This window comes from Ranitomeya imitator, chromosome 1 (genome assembly GCF_032444005.1).
Source record: "Ranitomeya imitator isolate aRanImi1 chromosome 1, aRanImi1.pri, whole genome shotgun sequence".
Taxonomy (NCBI): Eukaryota; Metazoa; Chordata; class Amphibia; order Anura; family Dendrobatidae; genus Ranitomeya; species Ranitomeya imitator.
In genome coordinates, this window is record NC_091282.1 from 697,278,470 (window position 1) to 697,293,999 (window position 15,530).

The following is a 15,530-nucleotide window of genomic DNA, read 5'->3' on the forward strand; positions in this document are numbered from 1 at the left end:
CACCGGGGCAATACTGGAGACCATGGGGCAGAATGCTGGACACACTGGGGCAATACAGGAGACCATGGGGCAGATTGCTGGACACACTGGGGCAATACTGGAGACCATGGGGCAGAATGCTGGACACACTGGGGCAGTACAGGAGACTATGGGGCAGAATGCTGGACACACTGAATACTGGAGACCATGGGGCAGATTTCAGGACACATTGAGGCAATGCTGGAGACCCTGGGGCAGACTTCTGGACATACTGGGGCAATACTGGAGACCATGGGGCAGATTGCTGGACACACCGGGGCAATACTGGAGACCATGGGGCAGAATGCTGGACACACTGGGGCAATACAGGAGACCATGGGGCAGATTGCTGGACACACTGGGGCAATACTGGAGACCCTGGGGCAGATTGCTGGACACACTGGGGCAATACTGGAGACCATGGGGCAGATTTCTGGACATACTGGGGCAATACTGGAGACCATGGGGCAGATTGCTGGACACACCGGGGCAATACTGGAGACCATGGGGCAGAATGCTGGACACACTGGGGCAATACAGGAGACCATGGGGCAGATTGCTGGACACACTGGGGCAATACTGGAGACCCTGGGGCAGATTGCTGGACACACTGGGGCAATACTGGAGACCCTGGGGCAGATTTCTGGACACATTGAGGCAATGCTGGAGACCCTGGGGCAGACTTCTGGACACACTGGGGCAATGCTGGACACTGGGGCAGATTGCTGGACACACTGGGGGTAATATACTGGACACACTGGGGCAATGCTGGACACTGGGGGTAATATGCTGGACACACTGGGGCAGACTGCTGGACACACTGGGGAAAGGCTGGACACTGGGGCAGATTGCTGGACACACTGAGGGCAGATTGCTGGACACACTGGGGGTAATATGCTGGACATACTGGGGCAGATTGCTGGACACACTGGGGGTAATATGCTGGACACACTGGGGCAGATTGCTGGACAACATGGGGGTAATATGCTGGACACACTGGGGCAGATTGCTGGACAACATGGGGGTAATATGCTGGACACACTGGGGGCAGGACTTGAGGCATGGGCAGAATGTAGATACGGGGCATGATTGGAGACACGGGGCAGGATTGGATCATGGGGCAGGACGGATACGATGGAGGCTGGTGGGGCAGGATGGGGAGATCATATGGGGTAGAATGGATACTCATGAGGGCAGGATACGACAACATATGGCTGGAGCCAGGAATGAGATAAACGGGGCCAGGGTGGGGAATATTATTACCATAGGGGATAATTAAGGGATATTATTACTGCAGTGATGTATTTATTTTATTTTTTGAGTATACTGTTTTAAATGGGGGGGCGGTCCTGTTACTGTGCAGAGTGACACTATATCACCTTTTTTTCTTCATGTGGTGTAATGTAGAAGTTGTGAAAAATTAAGTAATGTGTTCTGCAAGCGGAGCTCGAGATAACTGTGTTATTTCCTGCAGAAACGAGTCCTGGCTGGAAGGAATGATGGCGGTCTGTGCTGGATGAAAGATGAAGGACTTCACCTAGAGACGTCACTGGTGAGTCAGTGTTACCTATACACTGACACTATACACTGTATACTATATAGAGGTCCTGTGTATAATGTCACCAGTGATCTCTGTATTACCTCTACACAGACACTGCATACTAAGTACAGATCTCCTGTGAATACTGGCACTTATGGTGATAGTATTGTGGGTTTTTTTTTATTACTGATCAGTATTGTAGTATTCAGTCACTATGTGGTGGTAATATGTGGTCTGGAAATGGTGCGGTGGTATTTGTCCCTTGTATGTAGTATTATTCGGTCACTATGTGGCCTGGTCATGGTGTGGTGGTATTAAGTCACAGGTGTGGCATGTGGGGGTGACACCATTAGGCCCAGTTTAAGTTCTACAAAACAGGAAAACCTTTTTTGGTAACCTTTGTGTGTATTGAGCTGGGGGGGGGGGATGGGGGGGGGCGCCAAACTCGGGATCAGCCCCGGGCGGCAAAAGCTCTAGCTACGCCTCTGCTTGAACTCATGTGCCAACTCATGGTACATGAAAAGCAATTTCAGCCCACTAGAGCAACCAGCAGCAGAGAATCACATATCTGCAGGCTGGACTAAAAACCTAATAAAGCAAAACACAAAACAGGAAAATCCAAACTTAGCTTGTCCAGAAGGTTCTAGGAGCAGGGAGCAGAGGTAACAAGACACACTGGATACATTGATAACCGGCGAGGAAATGCCAGCAAAGCCAGGTTAAATAGGAAACTCCCATATGCTGATGGAACAGGTGGAACCCAGAAACCCAGGAAAGACAAGTCACCCAGTACCATCAGTAACCACCAGAGGGAGCCCAAAAACAGAACTCACAACAGTACCCCCCCCTTGAGGAGGGGTCACCGAACCCTCACGAGAACCACCAGGGCGACCAGGATGAGCCCTATGAAAAGCGCGAACCAAATCATCAGCATGAACATCCGAGGCAACCACCCAAGAATTATCCTCCTGACCATAACCCTTCCACTTGACCAAATACTGGAGTTTCCGTCTGGAAACACGAGAATCCAAGATCTTCTCCACAACATACTCCAATTCTCCCTCCACCAGCACTGGAGCAGGAGGCTCAAGAGAAGGAACAACAGGTACCTCATACTTCCGCAACAACGACCGATGAAACACATTATGAATAGCAAACGATGCCGGGAGATCCAAACGAAACGACACAGGGTTAAGAATTTCCAAGATCCTATAGGGACCGATGAACCGAGGCTTGAACTTAGGAGAAGAGACCTTCATAGGAACAAAACGAGAAGACAACCACACCAAGTCACCAACAAGAAGTCGAGGACCCACGCGGCGACGGCGATTAGCAAACTGCTGAGCCTTCTCCTGGGACAACTTCAAATTGTCCACCACATGACTCCAAATCCAATGCAACCTATCCACCACCATGTCCACTCCAGGACAATCAGAAGGTTCCACCTGACCAGAGGAAAAACGAGGATGAAACCCCGAATTACAAAAGAAAGGAGAAACCAAGGTAGCAGAACTAGCCCGATTATTAAGCGCAAACTCGGCCAGCGGCAAAAAGGTAACCCAGTCATCCTGATCAGCAGAAACAAAACACCTTAAATAAGTTTCCAAGGTCTGATTAGTTCGTTCAGTCTGGCCATTCGTCTGAGGATGGAATGCAGACGAAAAGGACAAATCAATGCCCATCTTAGCACAGAAAGTCCGCCAAAATCTAGACACAAACTGGGATCCCCTGTCAGAAACGATGTTCTCAGGAATCCCATGCAAACGAACCACATTCTGAAAAAACAGAGGGACCAACTCAGAGGAGGAAGGCAACTTAGGCAAGGGTACCAGATGAACCATTTTAGAAAAGCGATCACACACAACCCAGATAACGGACATTTTTTGAGAGACAGGGAGATCCGAAATAAAGTCCATGGAAATGTGCGTCCAAGGCCTCTTCGGGATAGGCAAAGGTGACAACAATCCACTGGCCCGAGAACAGCAAGGCTTAGCCCGAGCACAAACCTCACAAGACTGCACAAAAGAACGCACATCCCTCGACAAGGAAGGCCACCAAAAAGACCTGGCCACCAAGTCTCTAGTACCAAATATTCCAGGATGACCTGCCAACGCAGAAGAATGGACCTCGGAGATGACTCTACTGGTCCAATTATCCGGAACAAACAGTCTCTCAGGCGGACAACGATCAGGTTTAGCCACCTGAAACTCCTGCAAAGCACGTCGCAAGTCTGGGGAGACAGCAGACAAAATCACCCCATCCCTAAGGATACCAGAGGGCTCAGAATTTCCAAGGGAGTCAGGCACAAAACTCCTAGAAAGAGCATCCGCCTTCACATTCTTTGAACCTGGCAGGTATGAAACCACAAAATTGAAACGAGAGAAAAACAGTGACCAACGAGCCTGTCTAGGATTCAGACGCCTGGCAGACTCAAGGTAAATCAAATTTTTGTGATCAGTCAAGACCACCACACGATGTCTAGCACCCTCTAGCCAATGACGCCACTCCTCAAATGCCCACTTCATGGCCAAAAGTTCCCGATTACCAACATCATAATTCCGCTCAGCCGGCGAAAACTTTCTAGAAAAAAACGCGCATGGCTTCATCACTGAGCCATCGGAGCTTCTCTGTGACAAAACCGCCCCCGCTCCAATCTCGGAAGCATCAACCTCAACCTGAAAAGGGAGCGAAACATCTGGCTGACGCAACACAGGAGCAGAAGAAAACCGGCGCTTAAGTTCCTGAAAGGCCTCCACAGCCGCAGGAGACCAATTAGCAACATCAGCACCCTTCTTAGTCAAATCCGTCAAAGGCTTAACAACACTAGAAAAATTAGTTATAAAACGACGATAGAAATTAGCAAAGCCCAAGAACTTCTGTAGACTCTTAAGAGATGTAGGCTGCGTCCAGTCACAAATAGCCTGAACCTTGACGGGATCCATCTCAATAGTAGAAGGGGAAAAAATATACCCCAAGAAAGAAATCTTCTGGACTCCAAAGAGACACTTTGAGCCTTTTACAAACAAGGAATTGGCCCGCAGGACCTGAAACACCTTCCTGACCTGCTGAACATGAGACTCCCAGTCATCAGAAAAAACCAAAATATCATCCAAATACACAATCATAAATTTATCCAGATATTCACGGAAAATATCGTGCATAAAGGACTGGAAGACTGAAGGAGCATTAGAAAGTCCAAAAGGCATTACCAAATACTCAAAATGGCCCTCAGGCGTATTAAATGCGGTTTTCCACTCATCACCTTGCTTTATTCGTATAAGATTATACGCACCCCGAAGATCAATCTTAGTGAACCATTTAGCCCCCTTAATGCGAGCAAACAAATCAGTCAACAATGGCAAAGGATACTGATATTTTACGGTAATCTTATTCAAAAGACGATAATCTATACAAGGCCTCAAGGAACCATCTTTCTTGGCCACGAAAAAAAAACCTGCTCCCAAAGGGGACAAAGATGGACGAATATGTCCCTTTTCCAAGGACTCCTTAACATAATCCCGCATAGCAGTATGCTCTGGCACTGACAGATTGAACAAACGACCTTTAGGAAATTTACTGCCCGGAATTAAATTTATAGCACAATCGCAATCCCTGTGAGGAGGAAGCGAACTGAGCTTAGGCTCCTCAAAAACATCCCGATAGTCAGACAAAAACACAGGAATCTCAGAAGGAGTAGATGAAGCGATAGAAATCGGAGGTGCATCATCATGAACCCCCTGACAACCCCAGCTTAACACAGACACTGATTTCCAGTCAAGGACTGGATTATGAGTTTGTAACCATGGCAGACCAAGTACTAGAACATCATGCAAATTATACAGTACCAGGAAGCGAATCACCTCCTGATGAACGGGAGTCATACGCATGGTCACTTATATCCAGTACTGAGGTTTATTCATAGCCAAAGGTGTAGAGTCAATTCCCTTCAAAGGAATAGGGACTTCCAGAGGCTCCAGACTAAACCCACAGCGATTGGCAAATGACCAATCCATAAGACTCAGGGCAGCGCCTGAATCCACATAGGCATCGACGGAAATGGATGATAATGAACAAATCAGAGTCACAGACAGAATGAACTTAGACTGTAAAGTACTAATGGCAACAGGCTTATCAACCTTTTTTGTGCGTTTAGAGCATGCTGATATAACATGAGCTGAATCACCACAATAAAAGCACAACCCTTTTTTCCGCCTATACTTTTGCCGTTCACTTCTGGACTGAATTCTATCACATTGCATTATCTCAGGTGACGGTTCAGACGACACCGCCAAATGATGCACAGGTTTGCGCTCCCGTAAACGCCGATCAATCTGAACAGCCATAGTCATAGACTCATTCAGACCAGCAGGCGCAGGGAACCCCACCATAACATCTTTAATGGCCTCAGAAAGGCCATCTCTAAACTTTGCAGCCAGAGCGCACTCATTCCACTGAGTAAGTACCGACCACTTCCGAAATTTTTGACAATAAATTTCTGCTTCATCTTGCCCCTGAGAGAGGGCCAACAAAGCTTTTTCAGCCTGAATCTCTTGGTTAGGTTCCTCATAGAGCAAACCCAATGCCAGAAAAAACGCATCTGCATTAAGCAACGCAGGGTCCCCTGGTGCCAATGCAAATGCCCAATCCTGAGGGTCACCCCGCAGGAAAGATATAATTATCTTGACTTGCTGAGCAGGGTCTCCAGAGGAGCGAGATTTCAAAGAAAGAAACAACTTGCAATTGTTCCTAAAATTCAGAAAACGAGATCTATCTCCAGAAAAAAACTCTGGGACAGGAATTCTAGGTTCAGACATAGGAGCATGTACAACAAAATCCTGTATATTTTGAACCTTAGTGGCAAGATTATTCAGGCTGGAAGCCAAACTCTGGACGTCCATGATAAACAGCTGAGATCAGAGCCATTCAAAGATTAAGAGGAGGAGGAAGTAGCCAGGCTGCAATAAGGCTAGGCAGCAAACTCTGAGGGGGAAAAAAAAAAAAAAAACTTCCTCAGACTACTTATCCTCCTACTTCAGCCAATACAATTAACACTTTGTGGGCCGGTTATACTGTCATGATCCCAATGGCAGGGGATCACAAAAAGGACAAGCACAGATACAAACAAGCTCTAGGGCGATGGAACCTGAGCTGACCGCGACCCTGAACCTAACACACAAATAAAAGTAGCCGGGGAACGTGCCTACAATGATCCTAGACGTCTCGCTCCAGCCGAAGATCTAACTTCCCCTATCAGAAGAAACACAGACCTCTCTTGCCTCCAGAGAAATACCCCACAGCAAATAGCAGCCCCCCACATATAATGACGGTGAAATGAGAGGAAAGCACATACGTAGTATGAAAACAGTTTCAGCAAAATGAGGCCCGTTAAAGCTAGATAGCAGAGGATACAAAAGTGAACTGCGCGGTCAGCGAAAAACCCTTCAAAAAACCATCCTGAAATTACTTGAACTCATGTGCCAACTCATGGTACATGAAAAGCAATTTCAGCCCACTAGAGCAACCAGCAGCAGAGAATCACATATCTGCAGGCTGGACTAAAAACCAAATAAAGCAAAACACAAAACAGGAAAATCCAAACTTAGCTTGTCCAGAAGGTTCTAGGAGCAGGGAGCAGAGGTAACAAGACACACTGGATACATTGATAACCGGCGAGGAAATGCCAGCAAAGCCAGGTTAAATAGGAAACTCCCATATGCTGATGGAACAGGTGGAACCCAGAAACCCAGGAAAGACAAGTCACCCAGTACCATCAGTAACCACCAGAGGGAGCCCAAAAACAGAACTCACAACAGCCAGGGTGGGGAATAGTGTTACCATAGGGGATAATTAAGGGATATTATTACTGCAGTGATGTATTTATTTTATTTTTTGAGTATACTGCTTTAAATGGGGGGGCGGTCCTGTTACTGTGCAGAGTGACACTATATCACCTTTTTTTCTTCATGTGATGTAATGTAGAAGTTGTGAAAAATTAAGTAATGTGTTCTGCAAGCGGAGCTCGAGATAACTGTGTTATTTCCTGCAGAAACGAGTCCTGGCTGGAAGGAATGATGGCGGTCTGTGCTGGATGAAAGATGAAGGACTTCACCTAGAGACGTCACTGGTGAGTCAGTGTTACCTATACACTAACACTATACACTGTATACTATATAGAGGTCCTGTGTATAATGTCACCAGTGATCTCTGTATTACCTCTACACAGACACTGCATACTAAGTACAGATCTCCTGTGAATACTGGCACTTATGGTGATAGTATTGTGGTTTTTTTTTTATTACTGATCAGTATTGTAGTATTCAGTCACTATGTGGTGGTAATATGTGGTCTGGAAATGGTGTTGTGCTATTTGTCCCTTGTATGTAGTATTATTCGGTCACTATGTGGCCTGGTCATGGTGTGGTGGTATTAAGTCACAGGTGTGGCATGTGGGGGTGACACCATTAGGCCCAGTTTAAGTTCTACAAAACAGGAAAACCATTTTTGGTAACCTTTGTGTGTATTGAGCCGGGGGGGGTGAGGGGGCACCAAACTCGGGAACAGCCCCGGGCGGCAAAAGCTCTAGCTACGCCTCTGGCCCTGTGCCAATCTTGACAGGGATGGACAATTAAGATTCATTACGACCTACCATCCGCACTCCGGCAGGGTGCGATCTGCACTGGAGAAGGTATGGCCCATTTTACAGGTTGACCCTATTATTAAAAAAATTCTTCCAATTAGGCCATCAATTACATTCAGACGAGCAAAGAATTTATGTAACTGTTTGACCCATAGTCACTATATAGGGCAACATTTTTGGATAATTTTCCTGTAAGGGGTAGTTGTTCTCCATGTGGTCGCTGCATCACCTGTTCCAATGTGGACAGGTGTGATTCATTTTCAAACTCTAGTGGTACAAGACAGTTTAAGATCAAAAAACGGATATCCTGTACCACTAGGTAAGTTATATATTATGCCACCTGTCCATGCGGACTTATTTATGTTGGCCTTACAGCTAGACAGCTTAAGCTCCGCATAAGAGAACATGTCCTTGGGATACAGGCTGCTGCGACACACATGGATGACTCCACCCTTAAGACAATACCGCGTCATTTCAAGGCCTTCCATAGGTGCAATGGTACCCTGCTGAGGGCGCGTGGTATTGATTCTCTGAATATCAATATCAGAGGTGGTAATCTTTCTAAAAGGCTTGGACAGATGGAAATGCGATGGGTTTGGACCCTTCGCACGACCCAACCCCTAGGTCTTAATGAAAATGTAAGCTTTGTGCCATTCCTTTGACCGTTCGACTGCTGCACACTTGAATATCTTCCAACATCCTATTATTTTATATGATTTTAATCTTTGCTATTTTTTTGCATAGGTTTGTAAGTGACCTGATCCAGTATTTGAATTTTGTTGAATATGCCGAGACAGACTATATTATGCATAAACTACTGGAAGAAGCAATATGGAACCCATACTATTTTTTGACATTCTTGGCTATATCTGGTATTATTGTTTGTTATAAATGATGTTTGCATATTTTCTGCACTACTTTCCCGTATATGCTGAGCATATTTCACTCATATGCTCCTTATATGGCCATGATTCTTGGTGATTTTTATTATCTGCATATTATCTACTAGATGGTGGCCTGATTCTAGATATGTATCTAGTTTATTTATGAAGATTTCAGAATAATGCAATAAATACACAGGATTCGGCTGGCCGGGCACGACCAATTAGCGAAGCGTGGTTCAAATCCTGCGCCAATTCGCGGCCGGACTACGCCTGTCCCTGATTGGTCGTACCCGGCTGGCCGCGAACAATCAGTGAAGCCAGGGCGAGCTCCAGGTTTTTGAGGGCCCCGGGAGAAAGTCTCACAGCCCACGTAGCAAATAACACAGCCCATGTAGTATATAGCACAGCCACGTAGTATTAGCACAGCCACGTAGTATAGTATACAGCACAGACCACGTAGTATATAGCACAGCCACGTAGCACATAACACAGCCCATGTAGAATATAGCAGCCACGTAGTATATAACATAGCCACGTAATATATAGCACAGCCCACGCAGTATATAACACAGCCACGTAGTATATTGCACAGCCCATGTAGTATATAGCACAGCGATATAGTATATAACACAGCCCACGCAGTATATAACACAGCCCACGCAGTATATAGCAATGTGCATATAATGGAAAGGGGGCACCACGGATCATGGGATACCACCAGGACCTGAGACATATGAGCATACACAAAAAGAGAAACAGACAAGGTCCTAAGAAAGGGGATCACCACAACAAGGATATGGCAAAAAAATATATACACAGCTTTATTGAAATATATATACAAACAAGGGTAACAAACACATAGACATATAAAAACACTTAAAAAGCATACATTTGTATGCTTTTTAAGTGTTTTTATATGTCTGTGTTTGTTACCCTTGTTTGTATATATATTTCAATAAAGCTGTGTATATATTTTTTTGCCATATCCTTGTTGTGGTGATCCCCTTTCTTAGGACCTTGTCTGTTTCTCTTTTTGTGTATATAGCAATGTGGGCACCACATCCCTGTTAAAAAAAGAATTAAAATAAAAAATAGTTATCACCTTCCGGCAGCCCCTGGATCCAGCCCAGGCCTTTAGCGATGCTCCTCACGATGCTACGTTCCCAGTAATGCCTTGCGACAACAACCCGTGATGATGTAGCAGTCTCGCGAGACCGCTACGTCATCTGGGGTCATTGCCGCAATGCATTCTTGGGACCGGAGCGTCGCGAGGAGCGGGAGAGGCTGCTGCGGACGCCGGAAGGTGAGAATGATTTTTTTTTATTTTTATTATTTTTAACATTATATGTTTTTACTATTGATGCTGCTTAGGCAGCATCAATAGTACAAAGTTAGTCACACTTACAAGGTTAATGGCAGCATTAAAGGATTGCGTTACACCGCATTATGCCGCGGTGTAACACAGTCCGTTTAACGGACTGCTAAAACGCTATGTGGGCGCTGAGTGCTGACTGGAGGGGAGTATGGAGGGGGCACTGACTGGAGGGGAGTAGGGAGGGGCCAATTCACAGCCGGACTGTACCTGTTGCTGATTGGCCGCGCCTAGCCGGCCGCAACCAATCAGCAACGTGAGATTTCTGTGACAGACAAACAGACAGAAGTGGACCTTAGATAATTATATATATAGATTTTTGGGATTGATTAGAATATTGATATGTTTTATACCAGGATATTGACATCATTATTATATTACACTATATATTCCCATTGGAAGATCTTTTGAGTCTGCTACCATACTATCATGATTATCTTTGTATGCTATATATCTAATATTCCTCTTGTATCACAATGCGCATGCTTCGTGGCTCCCCCTGCATTCACTGGTTTGTGCTTCAGTGATGCGTCTGCTTCCGGATCACAAGGGGCCCCACGTGTTTCCGGTTTCGGCTGCTGCGCTGTGTGTGATCTGATGGTTGTGGTGGTGGCCATGACAACGCGGCGCTTTGTTCCGGTATTCTATTTCCAGCTTCTATATATTTAAACTTGCGACTTTAGTACATGCTCCACACCCCTTGAGAAAAGTCTTTTGACCGAAACGCGCGTCGGGATGGGCGGGTATGCCACAGCGATCCTGTTACTGCAATTTATTAGGGTACTAGTATTCATTACTATTTGCTAATACTTTGGGGTGCCTCTTACTATGGATCGTACATACTTATCTTTTTCATGTGTACTTGATATCTGTGACCTACCTGCCTATGGCGATTTCTGGATGCTGTATTAACATCAATTATACTCTTTTAGCCCCATTTGCCGCTTTTCCAATATTTGCTATTAATAAAGATTCATATTTGGTTATTTTTAATGGGCTTTATGACTGTTTTTCTCATTTGTCCTTTTGTATATGTTGTTGGTTGCAGTTGGCCCTTATTCTAGTCCATATGATATGTGGAATTATTTAATACATTATTCATTGATATTTATGATATTAGTGGAGGTTTTTCTTCCATTTTTTTCCACTATACTATGCTTGGCAATACTATTCTTTCCAATTAGTATGTGAATACCCTCAAATTAAAGTTGAGAGTCTACATTTTAAGCCCATATTGTTTATGATATATCTGTGTCTTGAATATGTTTTAGTAAATATCTAAAATGTTCACATGATGTAACAGCTCCAAAAATGAGTCCTTTTCAAATAAGTCCAGTAGTACACTAACCAACCAGGGTTAAGAATCAAGTACTGTAAGTTACGTTACATGATTCTAAAAATTTTTGCTTAAGCTACTGTAAGAAAATCATGTGCAATTCAGAAAAGTGCAATGATGCATAATGTACCATATAAAGTTATACATCTATCTCACATAATATATAAACGCAATATTATGTGTGAAGATGTAAGGTTGTGAGTTATAAAAATCACATAGGCAGGTTGATGAGGCAACTATTTTTTATTCCATACATCCATGTTTGTACAGCAAATCCAGGTAGATGGCCAACATACAATGTCCTCAGTCTACATGTTCCCAATCTGAGTTCGGTAGTTCCACTGGCCCCGTACCAGGCGATACCCACTGTCTCCCAACTTTTGGTATCTCCAGCCAGTATATTGTGCAGTCACAGCCCATGTTCCTTTAGACAATGGATATCACAACCGTAGCTCATGGATACCCCTCCCACCAACAAATTATCTCCAAAACTCTATAGATCATCCATCCCAGCTTGGATCCTCTCCCTTTGAAGTCCCTCCAACTACCTGATTCAACCCATGTGTCTTTTTCCACCTACCCCTTAAACATTTTCCTTTAGCTCACAGAACAAAGCATATCCCATCACCTGGGACTGCAAGTGAGACCCCCTGTGGTCACAGCTCCCGTAGGTCTACTATCTCCATGGACACAATGGGTCTAGGGTTGTGAGTACAATGGGAGTCAGACCTTGATACAGGTGAGATTGAGTCTGGCCTTAAGTATACATAAGGCTGGTTTCACATTTGCGTCCGCAGCGTTTCAGACGCATACATTTGCATGTGTCTTGATTTCCTATCTTTTACATTGTAGACATTGTAGTGCATGCGTTAGTCCGCGTTTGCTTACGCATGCGTATTTTCACTGTGTGCTGCTGGGCTCGGCTGAAGCACCATGTTAGAATTTTTGTGGCGGCAAATTTCCGCTGTCATACAAATGCGGATGCTTGCTGAAGGAGTGCGTCAAATAAACGCATTACAGTCTATGGGAACGCATGCGAACGCAATGACTTGCATTCGCTTGCGTTTGCGTACGCATGAGTTCTTCTGAGTAAACATGTCTAGAAACTTGTTTTAAGCCACCCCCCAAACAAAGATTATGAAAGAATGTGTGGGCAGTAGAAGTCCATTACTCTCAAGGCTCTGGAAGTGATACACGCATTGCAGCATCACGTTTGGAAGACTCTATCAAAATATAAGTATACAAGCTATATGTCTGCCTGTCTGTTTTGCTCCTGGTAGTCTGTAATCATTTCTGTCTTCCTTGCAGCATTGCTCATCATGTCCTCCTCTGAAGATCACAGCTCACACAGTGGACAGGAGACTGAAGTGAGTACATTTGCTGCTGATTGGTAAGTATTCACTGTCACTATTACACATGTGGCAAAAATATTTATTTTTATTTTTACAGAACCCTTCCAGTGCAGATGAGAAGGAGCAGCAGACTCTGGCCCAAGCTCCGGTGGCAAGACGGCGTGTAAGTATTCTTGACTGTTTTTATTTATTCTTGACTGTTGTTGGTACTCTTGCCTTTTTTAATTTATTCTTGACTGTTTTTGGGACGCTTGCCTTTTTTTCCTCTTTTTGACCGTTTTTGTTTTAAGGGCAGAGACTCACTGCCGTATTTCTTGTGCGATAATCGCATCGCACTGCACGGACTGGCTGGCACCTCTCCTGACCCAAGCATGACAGCATGATGGATTACTATGCAACTGTCACCTCAGGTCACGAGAGCCGACAGCCAGTACAAGTTTTACAATGCGATTCTCGCACAAGTGTGTCTCTGCCCTAGTGTTTTATCTTTCCAACATTAATGTCTTTTTTCATTTCTAGGTCCCACAACGGGAGGAGGAATTCCTGGATAACGACCTCCTCATCACCATGGTGCAGGAGTGAGTTACGTTGTGGGACACCTGGGAGCAGTAGCACTCGGACAATGTGGTGATTCAGCAGCTGTGGAATGAGGTGGACCAAGCACTGATGGATGACTGGGACAATGGCACATCAAGAGTCAGAAAGGCGTTTCGTAACTATTGCAGTGTGGTCTGATGCGGCAGTGAACCTAAAGGCCAGGATCACACAACCGTGTGTGATGCGATAAACTTCTGCAAGTTTGTCGCATCACACACAGTTGTGTGATCTCTGCCTAAAGTGCATTGTTTAACATTTTTTTATCCCTATTCACATTGATCGAATTCAAAACCCGTTGGCATTCGATGAAGGATCGCTTCAACAAGGACCTGAGATAGGAGATCCAAGTTCGCAGTGGTGCTGCAGCAAGGATAGGGAAATACAAGTACCACTGGCTGCTGGCTTTCCTGAGGCCTGTCCTTGTTCAGAGAACATAAGTATTTTTGTGTTGTATTCCATTGTGTTGTATTCACAAATCTGAATTTTTCTATTCCACAGGAGTTGGCGCTTTTACAATTGTTATTTTTTGGTAGTAATGTTTTTCTTTTCTTTTCACAGAACCTGTAGTAGCACCCTCGAACCTGGATCGTCGTCTGGAGCGATCCCTCATCGAACTGCCACTGACCAGTCCCAGCCATCCACCAGCGAAGCAGCAAGTGGGCTGGCGTCACAGGCTGGAGAACAGGCAGCTGGTCCTTCAGGTGTTCCCCTGTCCCAGTCTTCTGCCTGGCAGCGCCAGCGGCAGAAGGCTTCGGACAGGTCACTCATGCCCGAGTTTATTCACTTGAGCTTGGTCTTCCAGAATGGGCTTAAAGGCGCTGGGAGATAGACTGGAAAGTGGTCTGACCCATATTAACACACTTTTCCAGGATGTCAACCAATGCCTTAGCCGTCTGGAAGCCGACCTCCAGAGACCAGCACACCATTTTTTTTTTAACAAGATAGAGCAGGGGATGTCGGAACACCTTACGCCTGAACTCCAGCACAACGTGATGCAGGCCTGCAATGCTGCTTACGTTCAGGCTATGCAGCAGACTCAGTACTTCCACCAGGCACAGGTGGTATTTCATCCTGTGCCACCAATTACATAGTTAACCTCAATACCGAGTTCTGCTGCATACCACTGTACGGCCATCACCATGCCCAGTCCTGCCGCACACCACTACACCGCCGCCACCATGTCGGGTGCTGCTGCAATCCACTCCACCACCACCACCATGCCAAGTCCTGCTCCTGCACACTGCCACCATCAGTAGGCTGCCAGAAGATCCTGCATGGCTGCCCACCACCACCACCAGTAGGCTTCCAGAAGAACCTGCATGGCTGTCCACCGCCACCACCAGGCCGGGTCCAGTTCATACACGCCCTGCTGACCCCACCACTCCCACCTTCCCAAGGAGACGAAAAAAAAGGAGGATGTCGGGGAAAAAGTGGACAAAAAGCAAAAAGGACTAAAGGCAGCAGAAGTGTTGTCCTACCTCCACCCTCACCTTCCAATGTGTCTGGGTTGTCCAGTTTTACTCTCCCTTCCAATATGTCTCTCCAGTCCCATGCTTCCACTCCTAATGTGTCTACTCCATCCTTGACCTCCCAGACCCCACAAGTTTAGTTACCCCTTGTAACGGGGTCTACCAAGCTGGGGTACCTCTTTCAGTACCACCCCGTGTTTCAGAAGGTCCACTCTGGCTTTTGCTAGATTCTGAATGAATGACGCTGGCAGGAATCTCTTGATGACATGAGAGCATATAAAAGCTGCCTGCTTCTCCACGTATTTCCAGTCTAAGAACACCCTTT